Below are 18,828 nucleotides of genomic sequence, written 5' to 3' on the forward strand. Positions count from 1 at the left end.
AGCATGGGAGCTAAAATGTTACGCTCGGGATGTGAGGCTAAGCACTGCACTCAGGGTCAGCCACTTTTGACCCAGAGAAGAGCATGTCTGATTGCATGCGGGTTGATGCCCCAGGTCCCGCCTCTGAGAAAAAGGTATCAGATCGGTCTGATGCTCTTTGGGTGGATGACACCTAAATGAACATCGATACAACAACCCAATTTATTTCTAATATCAGAGATCAGACCTCTACTCTTGCCTGATGCGTCTAAAACAAAAAGGGGGAACTGTAGAGAGCTGCATAATGCCATGCCTTAAAGATGGAGCTGGTTTCTGCCTTCCACCTTCCCGATGGTGAGTGCTCTCTGTCACAAACAACTCCATATTTTGCTAAGGCTGAGGATCTGGCTTGCTTCAGTGTATGTGGACCTATCTGCATTGCCCACGTGGCACGCTGGGGTTGGCTACCCAGAGGCTATTTAAGCTGTGGGCTGGCTTTCCCCAAGGTCAGATGATTGTTTAAGGTTCCTGAATACACTGCATTGAAAAACAAAAAAAGTACTTATAGGCACATAAAGAGGAAACAATCAAAGCTCTCAGAGAAATATGGGCAAATACAGCCAAACAAACTGAGGTACAAGTAGTGGCATATAGAGAGGAAATATACAAAAAAAAAAAAAAAAAAAAAAAAAAAAGCCATCATGGAAAGATAGGAATCCTCATTCAAACAGATAAAGACAATGGTACAATACATGATAACAGATTTAGAATCAATAAAGAAAACACAAAGATAGAAAACCCACACACCTATGGATATTGATTTTTGACCAAAAAGCCAATGCCATACAATATTTATTTTATTTTATTTTATTTTTAATATCTTCAAAAAATGGTGTTCTAACTGGATGTCTACTTGTAGAAATTGTAGTACATTTACACATTTGGATAATACTCAGATATTAAAACCAAGGAAATTATGAAAATTGCAGGCAAATAAATGGTGGGAACTAGAAAATATCATCTTGAGTGAGGTAACCCAGAAGTACAAAGACACACATGGTATATATTCACTCATAAGTGGATATTAGCCATATAACACAGGATAAACATATGCAAGAAGCTAAATAACAAGAAAGAACCTAGGGAAGATGCACAATCCTCATTCAGAAGGACAAATATGATATACATTGGAAATAGTAGAGGACAGGGAACAGGACAGAAGCCTACCACAGAAGTCCTTTGAAGCACTCTACTTATCAAGGTATTAAAGAAGAGGCTGAGATTCATAGTCAAACTTTGGACAGCGTGCATAAAATTTTATGAAAGAAGGGGGAGATAGAAAGACCTGGAGGGGACAGGAACTCCAAAAGAAGACCAAGCGAGCCAAAAAAAAAAAAAAAAAAAAAAAAACAACAACAACAAAACACTGGGCTCTGGGGTCCCTGCAGAGAGTGATATCCTAGCCATGGGCCATGCATTGAGAGAATCTAAAACTCCTGCTCAGATGTAGTCCATATAATCAGTCTTCAAGTAGGGTCTTCAAGTAGGTTCTCTGGAATTCAAGCAGGGGCTGTCTCTGGCAAGAACTCAGTGGCTGGCTCTCTGATCACCTTCCTCTGAGGGGGAAGCAGCATTACCAGGCCACAGAAGAAGACAATGCAGCCAGTCCTGATGAGACCTGATAGACTAGGGTCAAATAGAAGAGGAGGAGGAACTCCCCTATCAGTGGACTAGGGCATGGGCATAGGAGTTGAAAAGGGAACAAGGGTGAGATTTGGAGGAAAAGAGGGAGTGTGTCATACCCGGGATACAAAGTGAATAAATTGTAATAAATAGTAATTAAGAATTTTTTTTATAAATGGAAGGCATAACATATGAAACAAAGAATCAAAAAGAAGCAGAAAGAGGAGGAAGAGGTTTTGTTATACTGAATTCAAAATACTCACTTTCCTTGGGATCTTTTATTTGTTTATTTGTTTATTCAGTTCTTAGTGTCAGAATTTGTTAAAAGCTGAAGATAGTAATGATGTATAAATAAGGGATGTAGTCACTTTATACAATGCTCCTTCACATCATTGGGGTGGGGGCTTTGAAAAATAAAAATTACTACTACAAAGAAATTACATTAGGGCTTGGAAGCCCATTAGAGAGTCCTTTAACACACAAAGAGGTATGAAAGTTATGCATAAGCTTTTTGTGAAAACATATGGATACTGGCAAAATCTAGCATTCAAGTTACAGGGAAATGGTATTTGATCTACTCATGCTTTTTCTTGGTCACATGCCAGTGCCTTCTTAGCTTTAAATTCAATCATTTCCTGTGTCTCAAATTTACCAGAGTTGTGCTGCTGGCTTTTGCTTAAAGAATCAGTCATTACTGACTAAAGTTTTCTTGGGTCTGCCTTGAAAGAGTTAGTACCATAAATTGTTTGAAAAATAATATGGATGAAATTGCCTTTGCAGTTTAGGATGCAGTAAAATGAATCCTCTTATTTGTGCACTTAGGCTGTACACATTCAGTGTAACTCTCCCAGGAGTCTAATCAATATCTTCTTGTTTTTCATATTGAGTGATGCAGAAATAGATCTGAAAAAACAATATATTCTAAAATTATTTTTACTGGATCTGGTTTTAAGAGACAGCCCAGGGAATTTAGATATTTTTATCTGTGACATAATTCTCTCATATATATCTTGGAAGATATGTGGACAGGCAGATAGCCATACTTGTCAGGTTAAATTATTCAAAAATAATCTACAATGAAGTCTATATAAACCTGAAGAAATGGATGTGAAGAAATGTAGTCAGAACTACATAAAATATGGCCCTGGTCCTAAAAAATATTCGGGGAGGTAGTATGTATACTTTTCTGGTACTTCATGATTGTCTTATGATTTTTCTGTATGGATCCATTATACAATGTAGGTAAACATATTTAGACATTGTAAAAAAATGTTATACTCAATGGAGACCATGCTTCAATGGCGCACATATATTTGGATAAAATATCTTTTAAAATCTATCTGTCTCCCAGATGACAGTCAAGTTATGCTCCTGTCTGCAAGCATAGCAGAACATCATTAATAGTGTCAGTGGATAGCTGTCTACAGTGGGATGGGTCTCAGGTTGGGCTAATTATTGGTTGAATATTCCCTCGATTTTTGTTCCCTCTTCATCCCTGCACTTTTGGTAGTCAGGGTAATTTTGGATCACGGGTTTTGTTGATGGGTTGTTGTTTCCTACTTTCCACTAGTCCTGCCTGTCTAGGAGGTAGTCACTTCAGTCTCCATGTCCAATCCCCTCCTCTCACTTTTAGGCATCTCAGTTAGTGTCACACCAATATCCTACCCTTTCACAAGCCTCCAGCCTGACAAAGATATGTCTCACCTCATTTTCTGTTCTTGTTCCCTGCCTCTCACCTCCAACCCCTGTTCTCCCTACATCTGATCCCTTGTTTTCCTCCCCATTCAATCTCCTGTCCAGTTCCCTGTCTTCATTCATTTCTGCTGTCTATTCTATTTCCCCTTCTGAGTCACATTCTGGGATCCTCCCTTTGGCCCTCCTTGTTACTTAGCTTCTTTGGGTCTATGGATTGTAGTATGGTTATTATGTACCACATGGTTAATATCCTCTTATGAGTACATACAATGTGGGGCTTTTTGAGTCTGGGTTGCCTCACTTAGGATGATCCCATTTGCTTTTCTGAATGAGGATTGATCATCTTACCCAGGGTCCTCCTTCTTGCTTACCTTCTATAGGTATAAAGATTTTAGTATGTTTACCCTATGTTATATGTCTAATATCCACTTATAAGTGAGTATATACCATGCCTGTCTTTCTTCTTCTGCATTACCTCATTCAAGATGATCTTTTTTAGTTCCCACCATTTGCCTGAGAATTTCTTGATTTCCTTGTTTTTAATTCTTGAGTAGTATTACATTGTATAAATGTACTACAATTTCGGTATCCATTTCTCAACTGAGGGACATCTGGGTTGTTTCCAGTTTCTGGCTATTATGAATAAAGCCACTACAAATATACATGGTTGAGCAAATGTCCTTGTTGTATGGTGGATCATCTTTTGGGTATATGCCTAGGGGTGGTATAGCTGGATCTTGAAGAAGCGCTATTCCTAATTGTCCGAGAAAACTTCAGGCAGATTTGCAAAGTGGTTGTACAAGTTTGCATTCACACCAGCAATGGAGGAGGGTTCTCCTTTCTCAACAACCTCTCCAGCATGTGTTGTCACTTAAGTTTTTGATCTTAGCCATTCTGATGGGTGTCAGGTGAAATCTCAGGGTTGTTTTGATTTGCATCTTTCTGATGGCTAAGGACATTGAGCATTTCTTTAAGTGTCTCTCTGCTGTTCTGTATTCCTCTACTGAGAATTCTCTGTTTAGCTCTGGACCCCATTTTTTAATCGGATTGCTTGATTTGTTGCTTTTTAACTTCTTTAGTTGTTTATATATTCTCATATCAGCCCTCTGTCAGATATAAGGTTGGTGAAGATCCTTTCCCAGTCTATAGGTTATTGTTCTGGTCTGATGACAGTGTCCTTTGCTTTATAGAAGCTTTCAGTTTCATGAGGTCCCATTTATTGACTGTTGATCTTAGAGCCTGTTCTGTTGGTGTTCTGTTCAGGAAGTTGTCTCCTGTGTCAATGAGTTCTAGGCTCTTGCTGAGTTTTTCTTCTGATTTAGTGTGTCTGGTTTTCCCAGATGTCCTTCAACGGAGGAATGGATACAGAAATTGTGGTACATTTACACAATAGAATACTACTCAACAATTAAAAACAAGGAAATTATGAAATTTGCAGGCAAATGGAGGGATCTAGAAAAGATCATCCTGAGTGAGGTATCCCAGAAGCAGAAATACACACATGGTATATACTCACTTATAAGTAGATACTAGACATATAATATAGGATAAACTTACACAAATCTGTATACCTAACGAAACCAAGCAAGAAGGAGAACCCTGGGTAGGACAATCAATCCTCACTCAAAAAGACAAACAGGATGGACACTAGAAGAAGGAGAAAACAGGAAACATGACAGGAGCTTACCACAAAGAGCCTCTGAAAGACTCTACCTGAAAGTTTATCAAAGCAGATGCTGAGACTCATAACCAAACTTTGGGAAGAGTGCAGGGAATTTTATGAAATAAGAGGGAGATCATAAGACCTGGAGAGGAGAGGAGCTTCACAAGGAGAACAACAGAACCAAAATATTGGGCACAGGGGTCTTTTCTGAGATTGATACTCCAACCAAGATCCATTTATGGTAGAACCCCTGCTCAAATGTAGCACTTGGCAGCTCAATATCCAAGTGGGTTCCCTAGTAATGAGAACAGGGACTGTCTGTGACATGAACTCTGTTGCTTGCTCTTTGACCACCTGCCCCTGAGGGGAAAACAGCCTTGCCAGGCCAGAGAGAAGAGCAATGCATCCAGTTCTGATGAAACCTGATAAACTAGTTTCAGAAGGAGGGGAGGAGGACCTCCCCTATCAGTAGACTAGGAGAGGGGCATGGGAGGAGAAGAGGGAGGAAGGGTGGAATTAGAAGGGAAGAAGGGAGGGGCTACAGCTGGGATAAAAAGTGACAGTTTATTCACTTTGTATCTTATTTGTAGCCTCCTGCCTCTTTCCCTCACAATCCCACCCTCCATCCCTCATTTCCTCCCATGTCCCCCCCCCCCAAATCCATTCATAGGGAGGTCCTCTTCCCCTTTTATCTGACCCTAGCCTATCAGGCCTCATTAGGACTGGCTGCATTGTCTTCCTCTGTGGCCTTGCAAGGCTGCTCCTCCCCTTAGGGGGTAGTGGGTGGTCAAAGAGCCAGCCAGTGAACATCTGTGTAGGGGTTCTAGGTTATCTCTATGAATGGTCCTTGGTTGGAATAATCAGTCTCAGAAAAGACCCCTGTGCCCAAATTTTTTTTGGTTCTCTTGCTCTCCTTGTGGAACTTCTGTTCTCTCCAGGACTTATCATCTCCCCCTTCTTTCATAAGATTCCATGCACTCTGCCCAAAGTTTGGTTATGCATCTCAGCATGTGCTTTGATACACTGCTGGGTAGAGTTTTTCTGAGACCCACTGTGGTAGGCTCCTGTCCTTTTTCGTTTTCTGTTTTCTCTTTCTTCCAATGTCTGTCCCATTTGCCTAAAATTTTGAGAAAAAAAAAGAAGAAAAATATTGTGTAGAATAAAGAACTGCACCACTAGTATTAATATAAGAATTATGTTAAATACAAATAATATCTGAGAAGATAAATAACTGAAAGATAAGTTAATTCTAAATCTGGTATTTATCATTGTTGTGGATATTTTGCTATTTGCTATAATGAGACACCATGATGAAGGCAACTTATAGAAGAAAACATTTAATTGGGGGTTGCTTCCAGTTTGAGAGGTTCAGTTGATGATGGCACAGGGCAGGAAGGCATGGGGATGGAACGATAGCTGAAAGCTTAAGTCTTATTTGCATGTTGGAGAAAGGATAGGGGGTGGAAAAGAGAAAAAGAGTAGCCTGCCAGGAGCTTTTTATTGTTGTTATTGTTGTTGGTGGTGATCCTGGTTTGTTATTGTTGTTTTGGTTTTGAGACACGATTTTTCCGTGAATCCCTTGCTGTCTGGGAACTCTATGTAGATCAGACTGGCCTCAAAACTCACAGAGATCTGCCTGTCTCTGCCTTTCAAGTTCTGGTTTTAAAGACTTGCACCATTACCACCTGGATTGCCATGAGCTTTGGAAACTTTAAAGACACCCCCCCCCAGTGACATACATTCTCCAAAAATATCATATCTCCTGAAACTTCCCAATACAATTCTACCAATCAAGGAACAAGCATTTAAATGTGTAAGCCTATATAGGTCATTTTTTTTAAACCACATAATGATGAAATACATAATATATTTAAGCTGCTTCATATAACCACTCATCTTGAATTTTGTGAGAAAAAGCCAGTATAACAAGGAAAAAGCTTAATTGAAAATGACACAGAAAGTTTAAATAAAAGACTGTAATAAGTTATACCTGACAATTCAAATCAAGTATGAAAATGTTAATTTGAAATAAATTTCAGTCGGGAAATGCACGGACTGCAGCAAAGAGACTATTTAAATTGCTAAAAGGAATAATCAACCAAAGAACACATGGCAGTCACTATGTACTTTAGAGAATAACATGACATAGGTGAAATCTATAGAGAAAAAAAAGTATGAACAAAGAAAGAAAACAATCCCATAATCAAAATGTGAAAATAGATCAGTTAGAGACATTAGTGGACAAAAATATAATTGAATAATTTTAGCAGTTCATGTTTCTTTTCATTCAAAGTATTAAGTAATTTACAGAATTACTGGGAGACTTAGAGAGAGAGGTTTGAATGTAAAGATCATAAAATATTTCCAGAATCAATTTGCAAAACTTGCCTGATAAGACATGGATAGTGAGAACAACTGTGGTACCAGTCAAAAAAAAATGGGAAGCCAACAGAAATCATTTCCATACATGTTTTTTTTAACAGATCTCCTATTGGAAAAACTTAGTTTACATGCCTACAATATAGCTGCAATGTAGGCTGAAGAAGAGTACTCCCAGCATATTACCCAGGGAAGATTAGATATTTAAGGGGGTCAAGTGTTGGTATAATCAGACTGTTAGACAGCTAAAATTGTTTTTTAGGAATATTTTTTTTATTATTATCATTTATTACAATTTGTTCAAGTTGTATCCAGGCTGTGGTCTTCTTCCCTCTTCTCTTAATTTCACACTTCTTCCCTCTTCTCCCCACTATTCTCCTAGCTTATTCCACTGATAAGGGAGGTCTTCCTTCACTTCTATTTAACCTTAGCCTATCAGGTCTCACCAGGACTGGCTGCATTGTCTTCTTCTGTGGTCTGGCAAGGCTGCACCCCCTAGGGGTAGGTGAACTTGCCATTGAGTTTATGCCAGGGAATGTATCTGCTCCCCTTATTAGGAACACCACTTGGAGACTGAGTATATGAGCTACATCTGAGCCAGGGTTTTAGGCCCTCTAGATGTTCAAGGAGGTCAACTATTGGTATAAACAGACTGTTAAACAACTAAAATTCTTACATATTCACTATATACTCCTTCTACCTCAGTTGTTTATGAAAACAGCACACACCTGTGTACAAACACTTCAAACCAGTGAAAGTACAGTCCTACTTAATGCCAAAAAAACACATCACAAATAAATTAACATACTTTCAAACTCTCTCTAAAGGAGATGTAACAGTGTTACTTGGAGTACCAGATCTTTGGATGCTGGTCTTTTTTTTTTTTTCCAGATTATTCATATTTAAATAAAGTCAGAAGTCTATGAAATAAATAAGTTTTAAAGATATTATACCATCTAATGAAGCCTTTTTCTTTTAATTTTGGAATGTACTAGGGACAGAATTCAGGGTTGGCAGCAAGTATCTTTATTTTCTGAGCCATCTCTTCAGCCATAATTCTTATGTTTTCAATTGTCAGTCATTTTTATTGAAAATAGATTTTTTTTACTTAACATATGCTGATTAAGGTTCCTCCTTCTACTCTTCCAGTCCCTCTCCACCTCTCCTCCCATTAGATCCACTCCCTTTGTATCTTTCATTAGAAAACAGACTTTTAAGGAAGGATAGGAAAGGAGAGGCTAGGCTAAGCTTGGCTAGGCTAGGCTAGGCGAGAATAGGATAGGATAGGATAGGATAGGATAGGATAGGATAGGATAGGATAAAACTCAAACTAACACATCAGAGGGGACAAAACAAACAGAAGAAAAGGGCCCAAGAAAAGGACCAAGAATCAGACACCCACTTGTTCACGTACTCAGGACTCTCATAACAACAATAAATAAGAAGCCATAATATACATGCAGAGAACCTGGTGCAGATTTGTGCATACCCAGCACATGCTGCTTCAGTCTCTGTGAGTTCATATGAATTTTTCCCATGTTGATTTAGAGGACTGTGTTTTTGGGGGGTCCTTCATTCCTTCTGGTTCTTGCACCCTTTCTATGTCTTCTTCTGCAAGGTTCTCTGAGTCCTGGGTGGTGGGAGTGGGGATTAGTATTCCAAGTTCTTTTATTCTCTGCATAATGTCTACCTGTGGGTTTATGTATTTGTTCCCCTACACTGCAGAAAAAAAGTTTCTTTGCTAAGGACTGAGCAAGGCACTGCTCTATGAGTATAGCAGAATGTCATTAGGGGTCATGTTTTCCCTTATTTTTGAACACTATTATTTGGTTTTACTCTAGATCCCTGGGTTATCTTTTCTCAGTTTCTTGGTCACCCAAGCTATGTCAGGTAAGGGTTCCATCTCATGCAATGTGCGTTAAATTAAATTAGATATTAGTTGATTACTCATTCCCATAAATATTATGCCACCATTGCCCTAGCACATTCTGCTTGCAGGACACCACTGTAGATTAAAAGGTTTGTGGTTGTGTTGGTGTTTACATTTTAGTTTGGAGCATGTAGAGTACCTTCCTATATCAAAATCACTAGAATGTAGAAGTAAAAGTTTTCTGAAGGCACCTGCTTGACTTCTGCACATTCAGTGAGTTGTGTAAGGTGTCATCTTCAGTAATGGGACCTTGGGGTCAGTTTTTGGAGATAATCCTATATTCTTGACAACAGCCTGGGTTGTTTGGTCATTCTCATAGGACTTCTTTGGCCAACAACTTGATTAGATGTAGCCCAATTCCTGTACTGGAAACTTATTTAGTGACAAGAGAGGTCCAGTTGGAGCTCAGTCTTTGCCACTATTTGGTGATCTCCTTTAGATTGCCTTCATTTATGTATATATTTTAGGAAGTTTCTACACTATTAAATTTCTGTTTTACCCCTCAAAGGGTCTTTAATTTTAGCTTTCTCTCACTATATTACCTATATTTTATAACTGCTGAGATTTAAATAAAATCCATGCTTTCTTTACAAGGGAAGACCAAATTTTGTTTCTAAGGTATCTATTCTTACTGTGCATATCTATACACATTTCTGATTTGCCTGAAACATTTCTGTCTTCCAGAACTTTGTGACAGAAATCATACTTCTCTTTGCTAAGTCAAAATGACAAATATTTATGGAAGGTACTGTGCTTGGTGCTAGGAATATGTCAGTAATACTATTGTATGATGTCTTGTAGAATAAAAATAATCATTTGTATAATAAGGTGATAAAATACAGTGAAGAAAGATAAGTAATAAAAAAATAAGGGTACTTAATGTAAATAGGAGAGCTGTCAGTAATCAATATCATTTACTATAAAGACTGCTACAAAGATAGTATTCTTAAATTTTGCATATTTCTCGCAAACATAAATCTAGTTCATTTACAATGTTGGATTAGGAGGTGAAACAACTGTGTGTTCCCATGAATCACTACATAACCTTTATTTAAGGTATTTATTTTATGGGGCATGAGCTAGTCAATACACAAATCTAAAGGACAGACCAAAGCAACAAGGTCGTGGAAGTAAAAGCAAGTGTGATTATAAGAAATGATAACACATTGCTCATCTCACATTCTCAACTGTTACATAGGTCAGGACTCCCTGCCTAGGTTATGGTGATACCCGTATTTAAGGCATGTCTTCCCACTAATTATGATAATCCACTCAGAACTGCCAACAGACAAACTTAATCTAGGGAATTATTCCTTGAAATTCCCTTCACAGGTCATTCCAGGTCATGTCAGATTGACAGTTAAAACTAACAACAATAGTCATACTTTTTTTTTTTTTTTGAGAAGCTGCATTTTGAAACCAAATGTTTGTGCTAGGAGGAAGCAAAGTCTTGTCAAATTATGACACACTAGTTCACATGCATCATTTCAGATCTTTTCATTGTTTTTATGTCTGCTCAAAGATACTATTGGCTACTTAATATATGAGTTAAATAAAGGTTACCAAATGTAGTTTATATAAACAATCTCAGCAAGTATTATACTCTTTTCATAAGTTCAAGAAAATAAAGTTAGTGAATTTTCTTCTTTTGGTTTGTGTTGGAAGACCCTACTATTAAGGTCACAGTCTACCATGTCTGCATAGCTCTCCTAGCTCAGTGCAAAATGAAGGACTCCCTTTCTCTGCAGGGCTTCTGTTTCCCTGCCTGATATTATCTGGGCATGGACATCTAGGCATGGATGCCTGACCGTATTAGAAATATGACCATGCACAAGAGCTATGTTACTCAACCATGACTCAACTCCTTTGCCTGCCCAAATGATAGTTAGGTACTTTGTTCTGAATAATCAGCCTTTCTTGCCCATATGATACTTAGGTACTGTGTTATGACCAATTGGTCCCTCCTGCCTGTAATCCTAAGAACCTTTATATACCTCACCCTTGAAAAAATAAAATGAGTTGTCTCTCGGAAGCTAATCCCAGAAGTCTTGTCCATTGTACTCTCGGGTCATCCAAACCCCATTTGTAGCTTCTGCTCCCAATGTCTTTTTGGACCATTGGCTAACTACCTCTGGGGGAAAGGATGATCACAGCTTTGGAACACATTTCATATCATCTGGAAGAAAATAACTATCAAGCCACTGGAACATTAGAAAACTGGTTGTAGATTATTAAACTTTTCTGGAATTTAACCTACAATTTGCTGACTAATGTGACTAATGTGTCTAGGATAATTGCTTCTCTCTCTTGCTCACATGCACCTACTACCAGAGTTCTGTTATTAGCATTGACAGTCACAATGTCCCATGGAATTATCACTGTCCCTATGGACTTAATGATGTAACAATGTTTAGATTTAATATACTCCTGAAGAAAGATGATAAGTATTTAGTTCCTGCATCTAACAAGTGAAAGGTAAATTATTTTTTATTCTTTTTGTATTTGTGGAGTGAAAATATTTGGAGGCATTACTGCAGTATACTAGGTATTAGAGACTATATTGATTTAATCCTGAAAATTATCTTCTCTGAAACTACAGCCACAATTGGAATTCCCACCTGACTATGTTTAAGATAACCAACTACGCTGTTTTGAAAATGGCTTTGTTTTGAGCACAGGTGAAATTGGTGATTTACATAAAGATTGTAAGGGATGCACACATTTCACATATTTGGTAATACTGTTAACCACTCTGATTTCCTTAAACAACTTTCAAAAATTCTAGTTTATTAAATTTCTCACAAGTTATCACTGTATAAATCAGGGACACAACGATAGAAGTCTGGTCAACAGTGAGCACTTCTATTGAAAATGCTTGTTCGGTAATTTCAGGATGGTTTGGGGACCTGCTCTACTTCAAAACTGTATTGAGTTTACCAATATCCTTGGATAGATTACCAAAACATTCTGAATTTTGATTTATTGACTTTATATTAGAGATAGCATCAAGTAATTCTTGAAAAGTCTAATTTCCCTTACCTGAGTGTAAAGACTTCTTGATATTATCTTAAGTCCTAGGGATTTTATGATAGGTTATTTACAGATCTCTGTTCAATCTAAGGTTTCAATTTTAATAATTATGTTTAATCTGTGATCTGATTGAATGACAGAAAATCGTGGATTTTACTGTTGAAGTTAAAAATCTTTAAAACAGAATTACAGTTGTTTGAAACTTACAGGTTAAAATGTCAATTTTCAGCTCACATGTTTCATTTCTAGGTGATTAGTTTTACTGCCAAGTATTATATATATATAATGTATATAATGAGAGAGAGAGAGAGAGAGAGAGAGAGAGAGAGAGAGAGAGAGAGCATTTTATTCTACAGATACATAGGAAAGCATATACATATGTATACTGGGAATACATTTCCAGAATTATAATTGCAAGGACACATATAGTTCTTATGTCAGTGCTACACATTTTGGTTACTGTTGCTTTTTAATGACATTTTAAGCCAGGAAGTAGAACTCCTCATGTTTTACTCCTTTCTTTCTTTTTTTGAGATTGCATGGATCTACGCAGTAACATGTAAATTTTAGGATCAGCTTGCTAATTTTTGTGGAAAAAAAGCAAGCTAGGATTTTGAATAAAGATTTAGCTAATCAACATTTCAATTGGTAGCCTATTTCCATCATTCCTGAATATAAACATAGTGTGTTTTTCTATTTTTTTTGAGATTTTCTTTTAAAAGTTTTATAACTTTTATAATCCAAAATAAGCTTATTGACTTTCTAATTTATTTTATTTGTTAATTACAGTTTATTCATTCTGTATCCCAGCTGTAGTACCTTCACTGGTCTCATCCCAATCCAACCATCCTTCCTTCATCTACTCCCATGCTCCCCCTTCAAGTTCAACATGTTTAGTGTGTTTGGCTTTCTGTTGAGGCCTTTGATCCACTTTGATCTACTAATAGGGGAGGTCCTCCACCCTTCCTTCTGACACTTGCCTATTCTAGTCTCATTGGGACTGGTTGCATTGTCTTCCTCTGTGACCAGATAATGCTGCTCCACCCTCAGGGGGAGGTGATCAAAGAGCAAGCCACTGAGTTCATGTCACAGAGATTCCCTGTTCCTATTACTAGGGAACCCACTTGGACACTGAGCTGCTGTGGGCTGCATCTGTGTAGGGGTTCTAGGTTATCTCCATGAATAGTCCTTGTTTGAAGTATCACTCTCAGAAAAGGTCCGCGTGCCCAGATTTTTTTTGGTTCTGTTGCTCTCCTTGCAGAGCTCCTGTCCCCTCCAGATATTTTTTTTTTTTTTTGCCTCCAGATATTTTTATCTTCCCCTTCTTTCATAAAATTCCCTGCACTCTGTCTAAACTTTGGCTATGAGTCTTTGCATCTGCTTTGATACCGTGCAGGATACAGTCTTTCAGAGGCTCTCTATAGTAGGCTCCTGTACTGTTTCTTGTTTTCTCCTACTTCCAATGTCCATCCCATTTGTCTTTCTAAATAAGGATTGATCATCTTACCCAGGGTCCTCCTTCTTGTTTAGCTCTTTTAGATGTACAGATTTTAGTATGTTTGTCCTATCTTATAGGTCTAGTATCCACTTATAAGTGAGTATATACCATGTGTGTCTTTCTGCTTCTGGGGTACCTCACTCAGGAAGATCTTTTCTAGATCCCACCATTTGCCTGCAAATTTCATGATTTCCTTTTTTTTTTTTTTTTATTGCTCAGTTGTATTCCACTGTGTAAATGTACCACAATTTCTGTATCCTTTCAGAGGCCCTCTCTGGTAGGCTCCTGTCTTGTTTCCTGTTTTCTCTCTCTTCCAATGTCCGTCCCTTTTGCGTTTCTGAATGAGGATTGATCATCTTGCCAAGGGTCCTCCTTCTTGCTTAGCTTCATTATGTGTGCAGACTTGAATATGTTCAACCTAAATTTTATGTCTAATATCCACTTATAAGTAAGTATATACAATGTGTGTCTTTCTGCTTCTGGGATTACTCACTCAGGATGATCTATTCTAGTATCCAACATTTGCCTGCAAATTTCATGATTTCCTTGTTTTTAATAGCTGAGTAGGCTTCCATTGTGTCAATGTACTACCATTTTTATATCCTCTGTTGAGGGACATCTGGGATGTTTCCAGATACTGGCTATTACAAATAAACCTGCTACAAATATGGGTGAGCAAATGTTCTTGTTATGTACTTGAGAATATTTTGGATATATGCTTAGGGGTGGTATAGCTGGATCTTGAGGTAGCACTTTTCATAATTTTCTGAGGAAGTGCCAGATTGATTTCCAAAGTGGTTGTTCAAGGTAACATTCCCACAAACAATGGAGGAGGGTTCCCCTCTCCCCACATCCTCTCCAGCATGTTTTGTCACTTGAGTTTTTGATCTTAGCCCTTCTGATGGGTGTGAGGTGAAATCTCAGAGTAATTTTGATTTGCATTTCCCTAGTGACTAAGAATGCTGAACATTCCTTTAAGTGATCTCTGCCTTTCAATATTCTTCCATTGAGAATCTTCTGCTTAGCTCTGTACCCCATTTTTAATTGGATTAATTGATTTGTTGCTTTTTAATTTCTTTAGTTCTTTATATATTCTAGATATTTTTCCTCTGTCAGATAAAGGGTTGGTGAAGACCCTTCCCCCATCTGTAGTCTGTCGTTTTGTTTTGATAACAGTGTCCTTTGTTTTACAGAAGCTTTTCAGTTTCATGAAGTCCCATTTATTGATTGTTGCCCTTAGATCCTGTTCTGTTGGTGTTCTGTTCAGGAAGTTGTCTCCTGTGCCAATGAGTTCTAGGCTCTTCCCCACTTTTTCTTCTAACAGGTTTAGTGTGTTTGGCTTTCTGTTGAGGCCTTTGATCCACTTGGACTGTAGTTTTGTGCAAGGTGATAAGTATGGATCTATTTTCATTTTGTAAACATCCAGTTGGACCAGCACCATTTGTTGAAGATACTTTTTTTTTTTCATTGAATGGTTTTGGCCTTTTTGTCAAAATAAACTATTCATAGGTCTGTGGGTTTATTTCTGTATCTTCTATTTGCTTCCATTGATCCTCCCTTCTGCTCCTATGCCACAACCATGCAGTTTTTATTACTATTGCTCTTTAATGCAGCTTGAGATCAAGGACGGTGATACTTCCAGACACTCTGCTGTTGTATAGGATCATTTTGGAAAATATGTTTGTTTTGTTTTTCCATTTGAAGTTGAGAATTGTTCTTTCAAGGTCTGTAAAGAATTGTGTTGGTATTTTGATGAGAATTGCATTGAATCTTTAGATTGCTTTTGGGAGGATGGTCATTTTCATTATGTTAATCATAACAATCCATGGGCACTGGAGATCTGTTCATCTTCTGATATCTTCTTCAATTTCTCTCTTCAGAGACTTGAAGTTTTTTTTTTTTTTTTTTTTTTCGAACAGGCATTTTACTTGCTTGGTTAGAGTCACCCCAAAGTGCTTCATGTTATTAGTGGCTACTTGGAGTGGTGTAGTTTCCCTAATGTCTTTCTCAGCATTTTTGTCTTTTGTATATAGGGGAGCTACTGAATTTTTGAGTTAATTGTGTATCCAGCCACTTTGCTGAAGGGTTTTTTTCAGCTGATGGAGTTCTTTGCTTGAAAATTTGAGATCACTCATGTATACTATAATATCATCTGCAAATAGTGATCCTTTGACTTTTTCCTTTCCTATTTGTATCCGCTTGATCTCCTTTAGTTGTCTAATTGCTCTAGCTAGGACTTCAAGTACTATGTTGAGATAATGAAAGAGTGGGCAGCCTTGCCTTGTCTGTGATTTCAGCGGGATTGATTTAAGTTTCTCTTCATTTACTTTGGTATTGGCTATAGGCTTTCTGTATATTGCATTTACTATGTTTAGGTATGAGCCTTGTATCCATAATCTCTCTAAGACTTTAAACATGAATAGGTGTTGGATTTTGTCAGATGTTTTTGTGACATCTAAGGAGATGATTATATGGTTTTTCTCCTTCAATTTGTTTGTGGTAGATTACATTGATGGAATTCGTATATTCAACTACCCCTGCATGCCTGAAATGAAGCCTTCTTTGTCCTGGTAAATGATATCTTTTATGTGTTCTCAGATTCATTCTGCAAGTATTTTACTGAGTATTTTTGAATCAATGTTCATAAGAGAAATAGGTCTGAAGTTCTTTTTGTTGTTGTTGAGTCTTTGTGTGGTTTAGGTATAAAGGTGACTGTGGCCTCATGGAAAGAGTTTGTTAATGTTCTTTCTGTTTATATTTTGTGGAATAGGGTGAAGAGAAATGTAGTTAGCTCTTCGTCGAAGGCCATGTAGAATTTTGGACTGAAACCATCTGGCCCAAGGATTTTTGTTGAATTGAATCTTTTGATGACTGCTTCTATATCCTTGGGGAATATTGGACTATTTAGTGTATTTACCCAGTCTTGATTTTATTGTGGTAAAATAAATCTATCAAGAAAATTGTCCATTTCATTTAGATTTTCAAATTTCCTGGCATATAGGCTTTTGTAGTAAGACCTCATGATTATTTGTGTTTCCTAATGATTGTTTATCTGTCATTTTGCCCCCCTTTTCATTTCTCACTTTCCTGATTTGTATAGTTTCTCTCTGCCTTTTAGTAAGTTGGCTAAGGGTTTGTCTATCTTGTTGATATTTTTCAAAGAACTGGCTCTTGGTTTCATTGATTTTTTGAATCGTTTTCTTTGTTTCTAATTCATTGATTTCAGCTCTGAATTTGATTATTTCCAATTGTCTACTCCTCTTGGGTGTGTCTGCTTTTTTTCCCCCTTATGGCTTTTAGGTATGCCATTAAGTTGCTTGTATGAGATGTCTCAAAGTTCTTTCTAGAGGCACTTAGTGCTATGAACTTTCCTCTTAGAAATGCTTTTATTGTGTCCTATATGTTCGGGTAAGTTGTGCCTTCATTTTCAGTGAATTTTAGGAATTCTCCAATTACTTTTTTATTTCTTCTCTGAACAAGCTCTCATTTAGGAGAGAGCTGTTTAGATTCCATTTGTACATAAGCTTTTTGTTATTTATGTTGTTGTTGAGGTCTAGTTTTAGGCCATGGTTGTCTGATTAGATACAGGGGATTATTTTGATCTTCTTGTATCCGCTGAGGCTTGCTTTGCGCCCTTCTATATGGTCAATTTTGAGATGGTTTCATGAGGTGCTGAAAAGAAGATATATTCTTTTGAGTTTGGTTTAAAAGTCCTGTAGACATCTGTTAGGTCCATTTGATTTAGAACCACTGTAAGTACCATTATTTCCCTATTTAGCTTCTGTCTAGATGATATGTCCCTTGGTGTTTGTGGAATGTTAAAATTTCCCACTATTAAGGTGTTTGGATCTACATGTGACTTAAGATTTTAAAATGTTTTATTTACAAATGCAGGTTCTCTTGTATTTGTGTCATAGATATTCAGGATACTGATGTCCTCCTGTTGAATTTTTCCTTTGATGAGAATGAAGTGTCTCATCATCTCTTTTGCTTAATTTTGGTTGAAAATATATTTTATTAGATATTAGGATAGCTACTCCAGCTTGTTTGCTGGGTCTGTTTGCTAGAAAAGCCTTTTCCAGACCTTTACTTTGAGGTAGTGTTTACCTTTCTTTCATAGCTGTGTATCTTGGATTCAGCAGAATGTTGGATCCTCTTTTTGCAATCATTCTCTTAGTCTGTGTCTTCTTATTGGAGATTTGAGTCTGTTGATGTTGATAGATAATGAATGTTAGTTCCTTTCATTGTGGAGTTGGTGGTGTTACTGTATTTCTATTGTTTTCTTTTAATGTTATGTTGTGAAGTCATCTATATCCTGTGTTTTCTTTGGTGTAGCTGATTACATTAGATTGGAGTTTCCTTGTAATATCTTCTGTTTCACTGGGTTGCTGTGTAGATATTGTTTAAGTTTAGTTTTGTCATGGACTTTTCTGTTTTCACCATCTATGTTGATTGAATGCTTTGTTGGGTAGAGTAGTCTGGGTTGGCATCTGTGGTCTCTTAGAGTCTGTATTACATTTGCCCAGGCCCTTTTTACTTTCATATTTTTTTGTTGAAATAACTGGTGTGATTTTTTTGGTCTACTTAATACACTTATTCTTAAATATTTCACCTTGATGCATTTATACATGGAATTATTTTATGAATTTTATTTTTGTATTGTTCGTCAGTGCTGGTATACAGGTACATAGTTGAGTTTTATATGCTCCCTTATTAGCCCTAAGAAAACTTTGAAGAATTGTTTGTTTGTTTGTTTTTTCATATAATGATATTATGCTGCCTGCAAATAAAGCTTATTTTTATTCTCCATTTCCAATATGGATGTCAAACTTTATCTTTTTTTCTAACTTCCCTACCACAATATTAGAAGCAAATATAAATATATGAAAATAACCATTTTGTTTTCTTTCTAACCAGTCGAAAAGCCTACAATATCTTACTGAATATGAAGTTGAATTTGGATTTTCATTA

Source organism: Meriones unguiculatus, chromosome X, assembly GCF_030254825.1.
Source record: "Meriones unguiculatus strain TT.TT164.6M chromosome X, Bangor_MerUng_6.1, whole genome shotgun sequence".
Classification (NCBI taxonomy): domain Eukaryota; kingdom Metazoa; phylum Chordata; class Mammalia; order Rodentia; family Muridae; genus Meriones; species Meriones unguiculatus.